Source organism: Zootermopsis nevadensis, unplaced genomic scaffold (assembly GCF_977971745.1).
Source record: "Zootermopsis nevadensis isolate Lab colony 2312 unplaced genomic scaffold, Znev_1.0 Znev_ptg000238l, whole genome shotgun sequence".
NCBI lineage: Eukaryota > Metazoa > Arthropoda > Insecta > Blattodea > Termopsidae > Zootermopsis > Zootermopsis nevadensis.
Genome location: NW_028259366.1, coordinates 235,001 through 250,000, shown reverse-complemented (window position 1 = coordinate 250,000; position 15,000 = coordinate 235,001). Strand labels below are relative to the sequence as shown.

General features: G+C 50.9%; 2 non-coding genes and 1 pseudogene across 2 annotated transcripts; all 3 read right to left on the bottom strand.

Moving 5' to 3' along the window:
- Nucleotides 1-357, bottom strand: part of LOC147870603 (large subunit ribosomal RNA) — a 4,225-nt pseudogene extending 3,868 nt beyond the window's left edge.
- Nucleotides 358-871: 514 nt separating this feature from the next.
- Nucleotides 872-1,027, bottom strand: LOC147870602 (5.8S ribosomal RNA). The gene has a single exon (XR_015533307.1). It is a non-coding gene; the product is annotated as a 5.8S ribosomal RNA (ribosomal RNA).
- Nucleotides 1,028-1,851: 824 nt separating this feature from the next.
- On the bottom strand, nucleotides 1,852-3,769 carry LOC147870601 (small subunit ribosomal RNA). The gene has a single exon (XR_015533321.1). It is a non-coding gene; the product is annotated as a small subunit ribosomal RNA (ribosomal RNA).
- Between the last annotated feature and the right edge of the window lie 11,231 nt (nucleotides 3,770-15,000).

Genomic DNA, 15,000 nt, shown 5'->3' with positions numbered 1-15,000 from the left:
GCTATCGGTCTCGTGGTCATATTTAGCCTTAGATGGAGTTTACCACCCTCTTAGTGCTCCACTCTCAAGGAACACGACTCTGAGGAGAGTCCCCACCCGGGAGCGGCCGCGGTCCTACGGGCCTGGCACCCTCTGCGGGCGATGGCCCCATTCAAGGGAGACTTGGACTCGCTGGACCGCGCCCCGGGAGAGTGGGACCTCCCACACACGACATCTCCCTGCACGTCTCCGCGCGGGATTCCGTGCTGGGCTCTTCCCTGTTCGCTCGCAGCTACTGGGGGAATCCTTGTTAGTTTCTTTTCCTCCGCCTAGTAATATGCTTAAATTCAGCGGGTAGTCTCGCCTGATCTGAGGTCGGAAAGATGGTTTTTTGTACCGACGGGCCGATGTGAGCGGTCGGAAGCTTAGCCTCTCTCATTGAACTGATTTCTTTTTGTTTTTGTTTTTTGTTTTTTTGTGGTCATTATTTATTGTGGTCATATCTTTCGCTCCCGCCCGGCAAGTGTGTGTCTCTCTCTGTCTCGGGAGTTTGCCTGTCTCCCATCACATCAAGCCGGGCGTCAGTTCTTCTCAGACGCGATCGGGGAAGGATGGGCCCCGTCGCCGAGGAGAGGAGGGCGAGCTAAGTCTATCCGCTCGCTCCACCGAACCCTGTGAAGCCTTCAAGGGCGACTGACTCCCCTTAACCTCCTCGCAGTCGCCGACGCCGCCACCGATTGCTCGGAGCGACGCCGGCGGTGCGAGGTGCAGGCTCGTCAGACCCCCCAGCGTAGGGCCGCTCGCGTGCCTTTATTTCTTTCTTTCTCTTTCTTTCTTTCTTTCCTTCCCTTATTATCTTAAAGACCGCGCGGGCCCACGGGTTTCATGTAGCCGACCCTCAGCCAGGCGTGGTCCGGGATTGGAAATCCAAGGACCGCAATGTGCGTTCGAAACGTCGATGTTCATGTGTCCTGCAGTTCACATGTCGACGCGCAATTAGCTGCGTTCTTCATCGACCCACGAGCCGAGTGATCCACCGCTCAGGGTTGTTTTTCTCTAGATTCGAGCAGAGCTTCGGGTAGGATGCTACTGCTAGTCCCGTAGGACAGGTAGTTGTTATTTTTCGAGGGGGAGCTGCCCCCAGAACAGCGGCACGGTCAGACCGCGCTCCCCTCTCGTTCAAGCGCCGCCGAAACGGCCTTGCGTGGGCAGATAAAGTGGCTTTAAGCCCAGTGCTCGCGGTCGCGCGGGTTGTCCTTGGATCCCTGAGGATCCTCGGAGCCCGCGTGCCGCCGGCACCCACTCACCATCTTTCGCTCCTACTTCCCACCTCGAGGCGGGACGGTCTTGCCGTCCCCCTCCGGGGGATTACTTCGCCGACCTGGACACCTCAGGCCGACGACGTTATCTCCGAGATCCGGCCGCTGCCAGGAAGAGCCGGTCCAATCACAGGCGAGATTACGCCTTCCGCAGAGCCCCGTTCATCTGGTTCATTCTTAATGCCTTCCTTTTATTAATTTTTGATGCGTCTTCCCCTCATTCGGGGGGAGACGGTGCGACTTTCGCCGACCGGTCCCCCCTCAGGTTGACGTCATCTATTTTTCAGTCATCAGTAGTGGTCACATATTATGATGCGTCTTCCCCCTCATGCGGGGGGAGTCGGTGCGACTTTCGCCGACCGGTCCCCCCTCAGGTTGACGTCATCTATTTTTCAGTCATCAGTAGAGGTTGTATTATCATGAATGACCAGACACGGGTACTTCCACGAGAAGGCGGTCCACTCGCAAGCGAGATTACGCACTCCCCCAGAGCCAGCAACCGTCCTCGGTTTCTTAATGCCTTCCTTCTCTGTTCGGTCACTCTCGGTGCCGTTAATGATCCTTCCGCAGGTTCACCTACGGAAACCTTGTTACGACTTTTACTTCCTCTAAATGATCAAGTTCGGGCATCTTCCCGGTGGAATCGAAGGGCCGAAACCCCGCGCCCACCGGTCCGAAGACCTCACTAAATCATTCAATCGGTAGTAGCGACGGGCGGTGTGTACAAAGGGCAGGGACGTAATCAACGCGAGCTTATGACTCGCGCTTACTGGGAATTCCTCGTTCATGGGGAACAATTGCAAGCCCCAATCCCTAGCACGAAGGAGGTTCAGCGGGTTACCCGGACCTTTCGGCCAGGGAGGACACGCTGATTCCTTCAGTGTAGCGCGCGTGCGGCCCAGAACATCTAAGGGCATCACAGACCTGTTATTGCTCAATCTCGTGCGGCTAGAAGCCGCCTGTCCCTCTAAGAAGATTAGGAGTCGCCGGTAGCACAGAGGATACCGGATGCGACTATTTAGCAGGCTAGAGTCTCGTTCGTTATCGGAATTAACCAGACAAATCGCTCCACCAACTAAGAACGGCCATGCACCACCACCCACCGAATCAAGAAAGAGCTCTCAATCTGTCAATCCTCCCGGTGTCTGGGCCTGGTGAGGTTTCCCGTGTTGAGTCAAATTAAGCCGCAGGCTCCACTCCTGGTGGTGCCCTTCCGTCAATTCCTTTAAGTTTCAGCTTTGCAACCATACTTCCCCCGGAACCCAAAAGCTTTGGTTTCCCGGAAGCCGCCCGCCGAGTCATCGGAGGAACTTCGGCGGATTGCTGGCTGGCATCGTTTATGGTTAGAACTAGGGCGGTATCTGATCGCCTTCGAACCTCTAACTTTCGTTCTTGATCAGAGAAAACATTCTTGGCAAATGCTTTCGCTTCTGTCCGTCTTGCGACGATCCAAGAATTTCACCTCTAACGTCGCAATACGAATGCCCCCGTCTGTCCCTTTTGATCATTACCTCGGGGCTTCCGAAAACCAACAAAATAGAACCGAGGTCCTATTCCATTATTCCATGCACTCGGTATTCAGGCGGCTGCTGCCTGCTTTAAGCACTCTAATTTGTTCAAAGTAAAAGTGCCGGCCCATCGTGACACTCGGTCAAGAGCACCGCGACGGGATTGTGTAGGCCCTCCCCGAGACGACCCGAGGCGTGGGAGCGTCGCCGCCCCCATCGCCCGCGGGCGCCGGCTCGGGCCACCGGCAGGACGTCCGCACGTGCGTGCCAGTTAGACACCGACGGGCGGTGAACCGGCAGCGTGGGACACAAGTCCGACTACGAGCTTTTTAACCGCAACAGCTTTAATATACGCTATTGGAGCTGGAATTACCGCGGCTGCTGGCACCAGACTTGCCCTCCAATGGATACTCGTTAAAGTCTTTAGAGTGTACTCATTCCGATTACGGGGCCTCGGATGAGTCCCGTATCGTTATTTTTCGTCACTACCTCCCCGTGCCGGGAGTGGGTAATTTGCGCGCCTGCTGCCTTCCTTGGATGTGGTAGCCGTTTCTCAGGCTCCCTCTCCGGAATCGAACCCTGATTCCCCGTTACCCGTTACAACCATGGTAGGCGCAGAGCCTACCATCGACAGTTGATAAGGCAGACATTTGAAAGATGCGTCGCCGGTTCGTAGACCGTGCGATCCGCCTCCATTTATTCAGAGTCACCAAGGCAAACGGCCGCGTGAGCGACCGATTGGTTTTGATCTAATAAAAGCGTCCCGACCGTCTCCGGTCGGGACTCGGTTGCATGTATTAGCTCTAGAATTACCACAGTTATCCAAGTAACTGTCCACCATCTAAGGAACCATAACTGATTTAATGAGCCATTCGCGGTTTCACCTTAATTTGGCTTGCACTGAGACATGCATGGCTTAATCTTTGAGACAAGCATATGACTACTGGCAGGATCAACCAGGGAACCGAAGACTCACTTGGAGCTCGTTCCTCCCCCTCCACGCGGTCCCGGATGGGTCCGGCGAGGGGGTCCAGTTCATACTTCAACGCTCGCACTCCGTGCGCCCCTGCGAGCAGGGGCCACTTCGTGCCGTTAGGGGGACGCCACGTGAGCGCCCCCAGAACCGTGGTGCCATTAGGGCACCCTTCCCTCTCTTCACTCGACATGCATAAGCGCCGAAGCGCCGTTTGGCATCGCGAGTCTAGCACGCGCCCGGACTACGAGTGAGTCGGTTGCAGTGTGTCCACGATACGCCGCCTATAGACCGTGTCCGGGGGACAGAGGGCCGCGGCATCGCGGTGGCGAAGGGTTTGCCGGGAAGGGGAACGAAGCCGGCCTTTTTCGTAAAATCGTTCCCCTGTTGCTTGCCGGGAAGGAGGACGAACCCGGTCTTTATCGTCAAATCGTCCTCCTGTTGCTTGCCGGAAAGGGGAACGAAGCCGGCCTTTTTCGTAAAATCGTTCCCCTGTTGCTTGCCGGGAAGGTGGACGAACCCGGTCTCTCTCGTAAAATCGTCCACCTGCTGCTTGCCGGGAAGGGGAACGAAGCCGGTCTTTTTCGTAAATTCGTTCCCCTGTTGCTTGCCGGGAAGGTGGACGAACCCGGTCTTTATCGTCAAATCGTCCACCTGCTGGTTGCCGGGAAGGGGAACGAAGCCGGCCTTTTTCGTAAAATCGTTCCCCTGTTGCTTGCCGGGAAGGTGGACGAACCCGGTCTCTCTCGTAAAATCGTCCACCTGCTGCTTGCCGGGAAGGGGAACGAAGCCGGTCTTTTTCGTAAAATCGTTCCCCTGTTGCTTGCCGGGAAGGTGGACGAACCCGGTCTTTATCGTCAAATCGTCCACCTGCTGCTTGCCGGGAAGGGGAACGAAGCCGGCCTTTTTCGTAAAATCGTTCCCCTGTTGCTTGCCGGGAAGGAGGACGAACCCGGTCTTTAACGTCAAATCGTCCTCCTGTTGCTTGCCGGAAAGGGGAACGAAGCCGGCCTTCTTCGTAAAATCGTTCCCCTGTTGCTTGCCGGGAAGGTGGACGAACCCGGTCTTTCTCGTAAAATCGTCCACCTGCTGCTTGCCGGGAAGGGGAACGAAGCCGGCCTTTTTCGTAAAATCGTTCCCCTGTTGCTTGCCGGGAAGGTGGACGAACCCGGTCTTTCTCGTAAAATCGTCCACCTGCTGCTTGCCGGGAAGGGGAACGAAGCCGGCCTTTTTCGTAAAATCGTTCCCCTGCCGGGCGGAGGACGGACCCGGGCTTTTCTTCCGTCAGTTGTGTCCTCCTGATGTATCCAGACACCACCCAAGGCTCAGGAATCGTCTTATGCGGAAAAAGGGCCAATTTATCAGCGACGCATCCGTTAGTTCAACTAGAGGAAGTGTGAAATTTTCCTACAAAATAAGGTGCCAGCGCGGCGTTTTCAGGGGAGACTCGTAACGTCTGAGCCTCAGAGAGCGCGACCCGGCCGAATGCGAGCGGCAGGTCCCCTAAAATCGGCCTACCTAACACGCACGGATGGGACTTTGAAATCTGAAGACGTGGAGGGCACGGACGGGAATATATATGCGGCAGAAGCCAGAGACACCGCCGGCAGCCTCACCGTGACCGCACGAGAAGTCGTCACTTGCGCCAATCTTGCACTCGAGTGCCGAGTCACCTACGAGCAGACCCCTGCTTCTGCCTGTCCATTGAGGGCAGCCGAGCACGCGATTCCCCAGGAGACGGACTTCTGTACACTTGTGCCCCTCTTGCCCTAAACGGGGTTCGAGCAGCGCGGGGAGAGGAATTCAGTCCCCGGCGGATGCGCGCTCGTTCTAAGTGCAGCTTCCGAGAGGCCGCCCGTGAAGGCCATCACTTGTGCCACTCTTGCACTCGGAATCGAGTGCCGACTCGAACCGGAGCCTCCGCCGGCCACTGCGTGGGTTGACGGGCGCCGACCCCGATGAAGACGGCGATCGGTGCACATGTGCCCCCCATGCCCTAAACGGGGTTCGAGCAGCGCGGGGAGAGGAATTCAGTCCCCGGCGGATGCGCGCTCGTTCTAAGTGCAGCTTCCCAGAGGCCGCCCGTTAAGGCCTTCACATGTGCCACTCTTGCACTCGTAGATGAGTGCCGACTCGAGCCCGAGTCTCCGCCGGACACCGCGCGTGATGACGTGCGCCAACCCCGATGGACACGGCGGTCGGTGCACTTGTGCTCCACTTGCCCTAAACGGTTGCAAGTAGAGCGGGCCGAGGCCAGCAGTCCCCCGGCGGATGCGCGCTGGTTCTAAGTGCAGCTTCCCAGAGGCCGCCCGTGAAGGCCGTCACGTGTGCCGCTCTTGCACTCGGAATCGAGTGCCGACTCGAACCGGAGCCTCCGCCGGCCACTGCGTGGGTTGACGGGCGCCGTCCCCGATGAAGACGGCGATCGGTGCACATGTGCCCCTCTTGCCCTAAACGGGGTTCGAGCAGCGCGGGGAGAGGTCTTCAGTCTCCCGCGGATGCACGCTGGTACTAAGGGCCGGCTCACAGAAGCCACCTGTAAAGGCCGTCACATGTGCCACTCTTGCACTCGTAGTCGAGGGCCGACTCGAGCCCGAGCCTCCGCCGGACACCGCGCGTGTTGACGTGCGCCAACCCCGATGGACACGGCGGTCGGTGCATTTGTGCCCCACTTGCACTAAACGGTTGCAAGTACACCGGGCCGAGGAAAGCATTCCCCCGCGGTTGTCCGCTGGTACTAAGTGCAGCTTCCCAGAGGCCGCCCGTGAAGGCCGTCACGTGTGCCACTCTTGCACTCGGAATCGAGTGCCGACTCGAACCGGAGCCTCCGCCGGCCACTGCGCGGGTTGACGGGCGCCGACCCCGTTGAAGACGGCGATCGGTGCACATGTGCCACTCTTGCCCTAAACGGGGATCGAGCGGCGCGGGACGAGGCCTGCAGTCCCCCGCGTTGCCCGGTGGTACTGAGGGCAATCTCCCAGAGGCCGCCCGTGAAGGCCGTTACTTGTGTCACTCTTGCACTCAGTGCCCTGTGCCGACTCGAACCCGAGACTCGGCCGGTCTTCGCAGGCAACAGCGCGGGTTGACCACAAATTACACGGCGGTCGATACACTTGTGCCCCTCTTGCCCTAAACGGTCGCAAGTAGCGCGGGCCGAGGCCTGCAGTCCCTCGCTGTTGTCCGCTGGTACTAGGGGCAGCTTCCCAGAGGCCGCCCGTGAAGACCATCACTTGTGCCACTCTTGCACTCAGGCTCGAGTGCCGACTCGAACCCGAGACTCGACCAGTCTTCGCCGGCCACTGAGCGGGGTGACGGGCGCCGACCCCAAAGGACACGGCGGTCGGTGCACTTGTGCCACTCTTGCCCTAAACGGGGATCGAGCGGCGCGGGTCGAGGCCTGCAGTCCCCCGCGTTGCCCGGTGGTACTGAGGGCAATCTCCCAGAGGCCGCCCGTGAACGCCGTTACTTGTGTCACTCTTGCACTCAGTGTCCTGTGCCGACTCGAACCCGAGACTCGGCCGGTCTTCGCCGGCCACTGAGCGGGGTGACGGGCGCCGACCCCAAAGGACACGGCGGTCGGTGCACTTGTGCCACTCTTGCCCTAAACTGCCTCAGCCAACGCGGGGCGGAAGCGCGAATGGCCTGCCGGCGACAGGGTCCCCGGCGGCCGGTAGTCCAATCTCAGACTTCCCCCTGCTCGAGGAGAGCCTCGCTCGCCAAGCTCATATACTATAGTCTGGACCCCCCTTATCTCAGCATTCGTCAGTCACGGAAGAGGCAGAGCCGCGGACACCGGCGGATGGCCCCTCGGCTGCCGCCAGAAATTTTAATTAAGTTTTTCTCTTCCTTAATCATTTCCGATCATACTAAATTTTGTATATGTTAGAATACATACACATACTTACTTATATAACCGCTTTATTTAATATTTTTCTGCACTTTAGAAATTTTCGGACTTAGCCGCTGAAGCGACTCAAGTAACACGCACGGTGGGACATAGCCGCAGAACTGGTTTCAAGTACCACGCACCACGGGACATAGCCGCAGAATTCGTACCGTCCAAGTAAGGCCCAGCTAACACAGCGGAAATTTATTTTTAATCTATTAACGATATTATTAAGCACAGCAAGCCCAATTTTCTTCAATTATGTGTATTTTTCTGCATTTTGGAAATTTTTTGGACTTAGCCGCTGAAGCGACTCAACTAACACGCACGGTCGGACATAGCCGCAGAACTGGTTTCAAGTACCACGCACCACGGGACATAGCCGCAGAATTCGTACCGTCCAAGTAAGGCCCAGCTAACACAGCGGAAATTTATTTTTAATCTATTAACGATATTATTAAGCACAGCAAGCCCAATTTTCTTCAATTATGTGTATTTTTCTGCATTTTGGAAATTTTTTGGACTTAGCCGCTGAAGCGACTCAACTAACACGCACGGTCGGACATAGCCGCAGAACTGGTTTCAAGTACCACGCACCACGGGACATAGCCGCAGAATTCGTACCGTCCAAGTAAGGCCCACCTAACACAGCGGTAATTTATTTTTAATCTATTAACGATTTTATTAAGCACAGCAAGCCCAATTTTCTTCAATTATGTGTATTTTTCTGCATTTTGGAAATTTTTTGGACTTAGCCGCTGAAGCGACTCAACTAACACGCACGGTCGGACATAGCCGCAGAACTGATTTCAAGTACCACGCACCACGGGACATAGCCGCAGAATTCGTCCCGTCCAAGTAAGGCCCACCTAACACAGCGGAAATTTATTTTTAGTCAATTAACGGCATTACTATGCACAGCAAGGCCAACTTTCTTCAATTATGAATATTTTTCTGCATTTTGGAAATTTTCGGACTTAGCCGCTGAAGCGACTCAACTAACACGCACGGTCGGACATAGCCGCAGAACTGGTTTCAAGTACCACGCACCACGGGACATAGCCGCAGAATTCGTACCGTCCAAGTAAGGCCCACCTAACACAGCGGAAATTTATTTTTAGTCAATTAACGGCATTACTATGCACAGCAAGGCCAACTTTCTTCAATTATGTATATTTTTCTGCATTTTGGAAATTTTCGGACTTAGCCGCTGAAGCGACTCAAGTAACACGCACGGTGGGACATAGCCGCAGAACTGATTTCAAGTACCACGCACCACGGGACATAGCCGCAGAATTCGTACCGTCCAAGTAAGGCCCACCTAACACAGCGGAAATTTATTTTTAATCTATTAACGATATTATTAAGCACAGCAAGGCCAACTTTCTTCAATTATGTATATTTTTCTGCATTTTGGAAATTTTCGGACTTAGCCGCTGAAGCGACTCAACTAACACGCACGGTCGGACATAGCCGCAGAACTGGTTTCAAGTACCACGCACCACGGGACATAGCCGCAGAATTCGTACCGTCCAAGTAAGGCCCACCTAACACAGCGGTAATTTATTTTTAATCTATTAACGATATTATTAAGCACAGCAAGCCCAATTTTCTTCAATTATGTGTATTTTTCTGCATTTTGGAAATTTTTTGGACTTAGCCGCTGAAGCGACTCAACTAACACGCACGGTCGGACATAGCCGCAGAACTGGTTTCAAGTACCACGCACCACGGGACATAGCCGCAGAATTCGTACCGTCCAAGTAAGGCCCAGCTAACACAGCGGAAATTTATTTTTAATCTATTAACGATATTATTAAGCACAGCAAGCCCAATTTTCTTCAATTATGTGTATTTTTCTGCATTTTGGAAATTTTTTGGACTTAGCCGCTGAAGCGACTCAACTAACACGCACGGTCGGACATAGCCGCAGAACTGGTTTCAAGTACCACGCACCACGGGACATAGCCGCAGAATTCGTACCGTCCAAGTAAGGCCCAGCTAACACAGCGGAAATTTATTTTTAATCTATTAACGATATTATTAAGCACAGCAAGCCCAATTTTCTTCAATTATGTGTATTTTTCTGCATTTTGGAAATTTTTTGGACTTAGCCGCTGAAGCGACTCAACTAACACGCACGGTCGGACATAGCCGCAGAACTGGTTTCAAGTACCACGCACCACGGGACATAGCCGCAGAATTCGTCCCGTCCAAGTAAGGCCCACCTAACACAGCGGAAATTTATTTTTAATCTATTAACGATATTATTAAGCACAGCAAGGCCAACTTTATTCAATTATGTATATTTTTCTGCATTTTGGAAATTTTCGGACTTAGCCGCTGAAGCGACTCAAGTAACACGCACGGTGGGACATAGCCGCAGAACTGATTTCAAGTACCACGCACCACGGGACATAGCCGCAGAATTCGTACCGTCCAAGTAAGGCCCAGCTAACACAGCGGAAATTTATTTTTAATCTATTAACGATATTATTAAGCACAGCAAGCCCAATTTTTTTCAATTATGTGTATTTTTCTGCATTTTGGAAATTTTTTGGACTTAGCCGCTGAAGCGACTCAACTAACACGCACGGTCGGACATAGCCGCAGAACTGGTTTCAAGTACCACGCACCACGGGACATAGCCGCAGAATTCGTACCGTCCAAGTAAGGCCCACCTAACACAGCGGTAATTTATTTTTAATCTATTAACGATTTTATTAAGCACAGCAAGCCCAATTTTCTTCAATTATGTGTATTTTTCTGCATTTTGGAAATTTTTTGGACTTAGCCGCTGAAGCGACTCAACTAACACGCACGGTCGGACATAGCCGCAGAACTGATTTCAAGTACCACGCACCACGGGACATAGCCGCAGAATTCGTCCCGTCCAAGTAAGGCCCACCTAACACAGCGGAAATTTATTTTTAGTCAATTAACGGCATTACTATGCACAGCAAGGCCAACTTTCTTCAATTATGAATATTTTTCTGCATTTTGGAAATTTTCGGACTTAGCCGCTGAAGCGACTCAACTAACACGCACGGTCGGACATAGCCGCAGAACTGGTTTCAAGTACCACGCACCACGGGACATAGCCGCAGAATTCGTCCCGTCCAAGTAAGGCCCACCTAACACAGCGGAAATTTATTTTTAGTCAATTAACGGCATTACTATGCACAGCAAGGCCAACTTTCTTCAATTATGAATATTTTTCTGCATTTTGGAAATTTTCGGACTTAGCCGCTGAAGCGACTCAACTAACACGCACGGTCGGACATAGCCGCAGAACTGGTTTCAAGTACCACGCACCACGGGACATAGCCGCAGAATTCGTACCGTCCAAGTAAGGCCCAGCTAACACAGCGGTAATTTATTTTTAATCTATTAACGATTTTATTAAGCACAGCAAGCCCAATTTTCTTCAATTATGTGTATTTTTCTGCATTTTGGAAATTTTTTGGACTTAGCCGCTGAAGCGACTCAACTAACACGCACGGTCGGACATAGCCGCAGAACTGATTTCAAGTACCACGCACCACGGGACATAGCCGCAGAATTCGTACCGTCCAAGTAAGGCCCAGCTAACACAGCGGTAATTTATTTTTAATCTATTAACGATTTTATTAAGCACAGCAAGCCCAATTTTCTTCAATTATGTGTATTTTTCTGCATTTTGGAAATTTTTTGGACTTAGCCGCTGAAGCGACTCAACTAACACGCACGGTCGGACATAGCCGCAGAACTGATTTCAAGTACCACGCACCACGGGACATAGCCGCAGAATTCGTCCCGTCCAAGTAAGGCCCACCTAACACAGCGGAAATTTATTTTTAGTCAATTAACGGCATTACTATGCACAGCAAGGCCAACTTTCTTCAATTATGAATATTTTTCTGCATTTTGGAAATTTTCGGACTTAGCCGCTGAAGCGACTCAACTAACACGCACGGTCGGACATAGCCGCAGAACTGGTTTCAAGTACCACGCACCACGGGACATAGCCGCAGAATTCGTACCGTCCAAGTAAGGCCCACCTAACACAGCGGTAATTTATTTTTAATCTATTAACGATATTATTAAGCACAGCAAGCCCAATTTTCTTCAATTATGTGTATTTTTCTGCATTTTGGAAATTTTTTGGACTTAGCCGCTGAAGCGACTCAACTAACACGCACGGTCGGACATAGCCGCAGAACTGGTTTCAAGTACCACGCACCACGGGACATAGCCGCAGAATTCGTACCGTCCAAGTAAGGCCCACCTAACACAGCGGAAATTTATTTTTAGTCAATTAACGGCATTACTATGCACAGCAAGGCCAACTTTCTTCAATTATGAATATTTTTCTGCATTTTGGAAATTTTTTGGACTTAGCCGCTGAAGCGACTCAACTAACACGCACGGTCGGACATAGCCGCAGAACTGGTTTCAAGTACCACGCACCACGGGACATAGCCGCAGAATTCGTACCGTCCAAGTAAGGCCCACCTAACACAGCGGAAATTTATTTTTAATCTATTAACGATATTATTAAGCACAGCAAGGCCAACTTTCTTCAATTATGTATATTTTTCTGCATTTTGGAAATTTTCGGACTTAGCCGCTGAAGCGACTCAAGTAACACGCACGGTGGGACATAGCCGCAGAACTGATTTCAAGTACCACGCACCACGGGACATAGCCGCAGAATTCGTACCGTCCAAGTAAGGCCCACCTAACACAGCGGTAATTTATTTTTAATCTATTAACGATTTTATTAAGCACAGCAAGCCCAATTTTCTTCAATTATGTGTATTTTTCTGCATTTTGGAAATTTTTTGGACTTAGCCGCTGAAGCGACTCAACTAACACGCACGGTCGGACATAGCCGCAGAACTGATTTCAAGTACCACGCACCACGGGACATAGCCGCAGAATTCGTCCCGTCCAAGTAAGGCCCACCTAACACAGCGGAAATTTATTTTTAGTCAATTAACGGCATTACTATGCACAGCAAGGCCAACTTTCTTCAATTATGAATATTTTTCTGCATTTTGGAAATTTTCGGACTTAGCCGCTGAAGCGACTCAACTAACACGCACGGTCGGACATAGCCGCAGAACTGGTTTCAAGTACCACGCACCACGGGACATAGCCGCAGAATTCGTACCGTCCAAGTAAGGCCCACCTAACACAGCGGAAATTTATTTTTAGTCAATTAACGGCATTACTATGCACAGCAAGGCCAACTTTCTTCAATTATGTATATTTTTCTGCATTTTGGAAATTTTCGGACTTAGCCGCTGAAGCGACTCAAGTAACACGCACGGTGGGACATAGCCGCAGAACTGATTTCAAGTACCACGCACCACGGGACATAGCCGCAGAATTCGTACCGTCCAAGTAAGGCCCACCTAACACAGCGGAAATTTATTTTTAATCTATTAACGATATTATTAAGCACAGCAAGGCCAACTTTCTTCAATTATGTATATTTTTCTGCATTTTGGAAATTTTCGGACTTAGCCGCTGAAGCGACTCAAGTAACACGCACGGTGGGACATAGCCGCAGAACTGATTTCAAGTACCACGCACCACGGGACATAGCCGCAGAATTCGTACCGTCCAAGTAAGGCCCACCTAACACAGCGGAAATTTATTTTTAATCTATTAACGATATTATTAAGCACAGCAAGGCCAACTTTCTTCAATTATGTATATTTTTCTGCATTTTGGAAATTTTCGGACTTAGCCGCTGAAGCGACTCAAGTAACACGCACGGTGGGACAGCCGCAGAACTGATTTCAAGTACCACGCACCACGGGACATAGCCGCAGAATTCGTACCGTCCAAGTAAGGCCCACCTAACACAGCGGAAATTTATTTTTAATCTATTAACGATATTATTAAGCACAGCAAGGCCAACTTTCTTCAATTATGTATATTTTTCTGCATTTTGGAAATTTTCGGACTTAGCCGCTGAAGCGACTCAAGTAACACGCACGGTGGGACATAGCCGCAGAACTGGTTTCAAGTACCACGCACCACGGGACATAGCCGCAGAATTCGTACCGTCCAAGTAAGGCCCACCTAACACAGCGGAAATTTATTTTTAGTCAATTAACGGCATTACTATGCACAGCAAGCCCAATTTTCTTCAATTATGTGTATTTTTCTGCATTTTGGAAATTTTTTGGACTTAGCCGCTGAAGCGACTCAACTAACACGCACGGTCGGACATAGCCGCAGAACTGGTTTCAAGTACCACGCACCACGGGACATAGCCGCAGAATTCGTACCGTCCAAGTAAGGCCCACCTAACACAGCGGAAATTTATTTTTAATCTATTAACGATATTATTAAGCACAGCAAGGCCAACTTTCTTCAATTATGTATATTTTTCTGCATTTTGGAAATTTTCGGACTTAGCCGCTGAAGCGACTCAAGTAACACGCACGGTGGGACATAGCCGCAGAACTGATTTCAAGTACCACGCACCACGGGACATAGCCGCAGAGCCATGACTTTTGAGTTAAATTTCGGAAATTTATTTTTAGACAATTAACGGCATTATTGTGCACAGCAAGCCCATTTTTTTTCAATTAAGAATATTTTACTGCATTTTGGAATATTTCGGACTTAGCCGCTGAAGTTATATTCGTTCTATTTCTTATTCTTAGGAAGGCGCTATCACGGCACGGTCTCGTGCTTCGAAGCAGCCCCGTAACTATACTCGCCGTCTGAATTGGCCTCAGGAAGCGACCGTCCCAATACAACCCATCAAACACAGGCGTAGTCTCTTACATGACTTACTTTTAATGCGTTAACGGCTATACGATGATTTCTTTCGAGACGGGGCACCGCAAGCCCAATTTTAATGATTTACAAATACTTAACCATATTATTATTTTTATTATTTGTTATTGACTGCAAATGATTTTATCCCCGGTGGCAGTGACCTACAATAAGGTACAAGAACATAAGACACAACAAAACAATGCGATACATCAACACAGTGAGACAGAAAAAGAATAATTAGAGGGCACAACAAAAAGAATAAGACACAACAGAACCATAAAAGAAAAACATAGGACGCAACCAAAACAACACATCCCACTCACTCACTCAAAATCAAACAACTCATAAGAATACAAAACCATCTACTTCACTATATTACGCTTTCTTCCTCCCTAATTCTTCTTCTTCTACTCCCGTTATTCGTGTTGTCTTATGTTATTTTTATTCAAGTTACTATTATTAAGAAGGCGCCATTACCGCAGGACTCTTTCACCGAAACAGCCTTCTGAGCTACCACGCGCCGTCGGACTTTTGCCGCAGACGTCCCGGGCC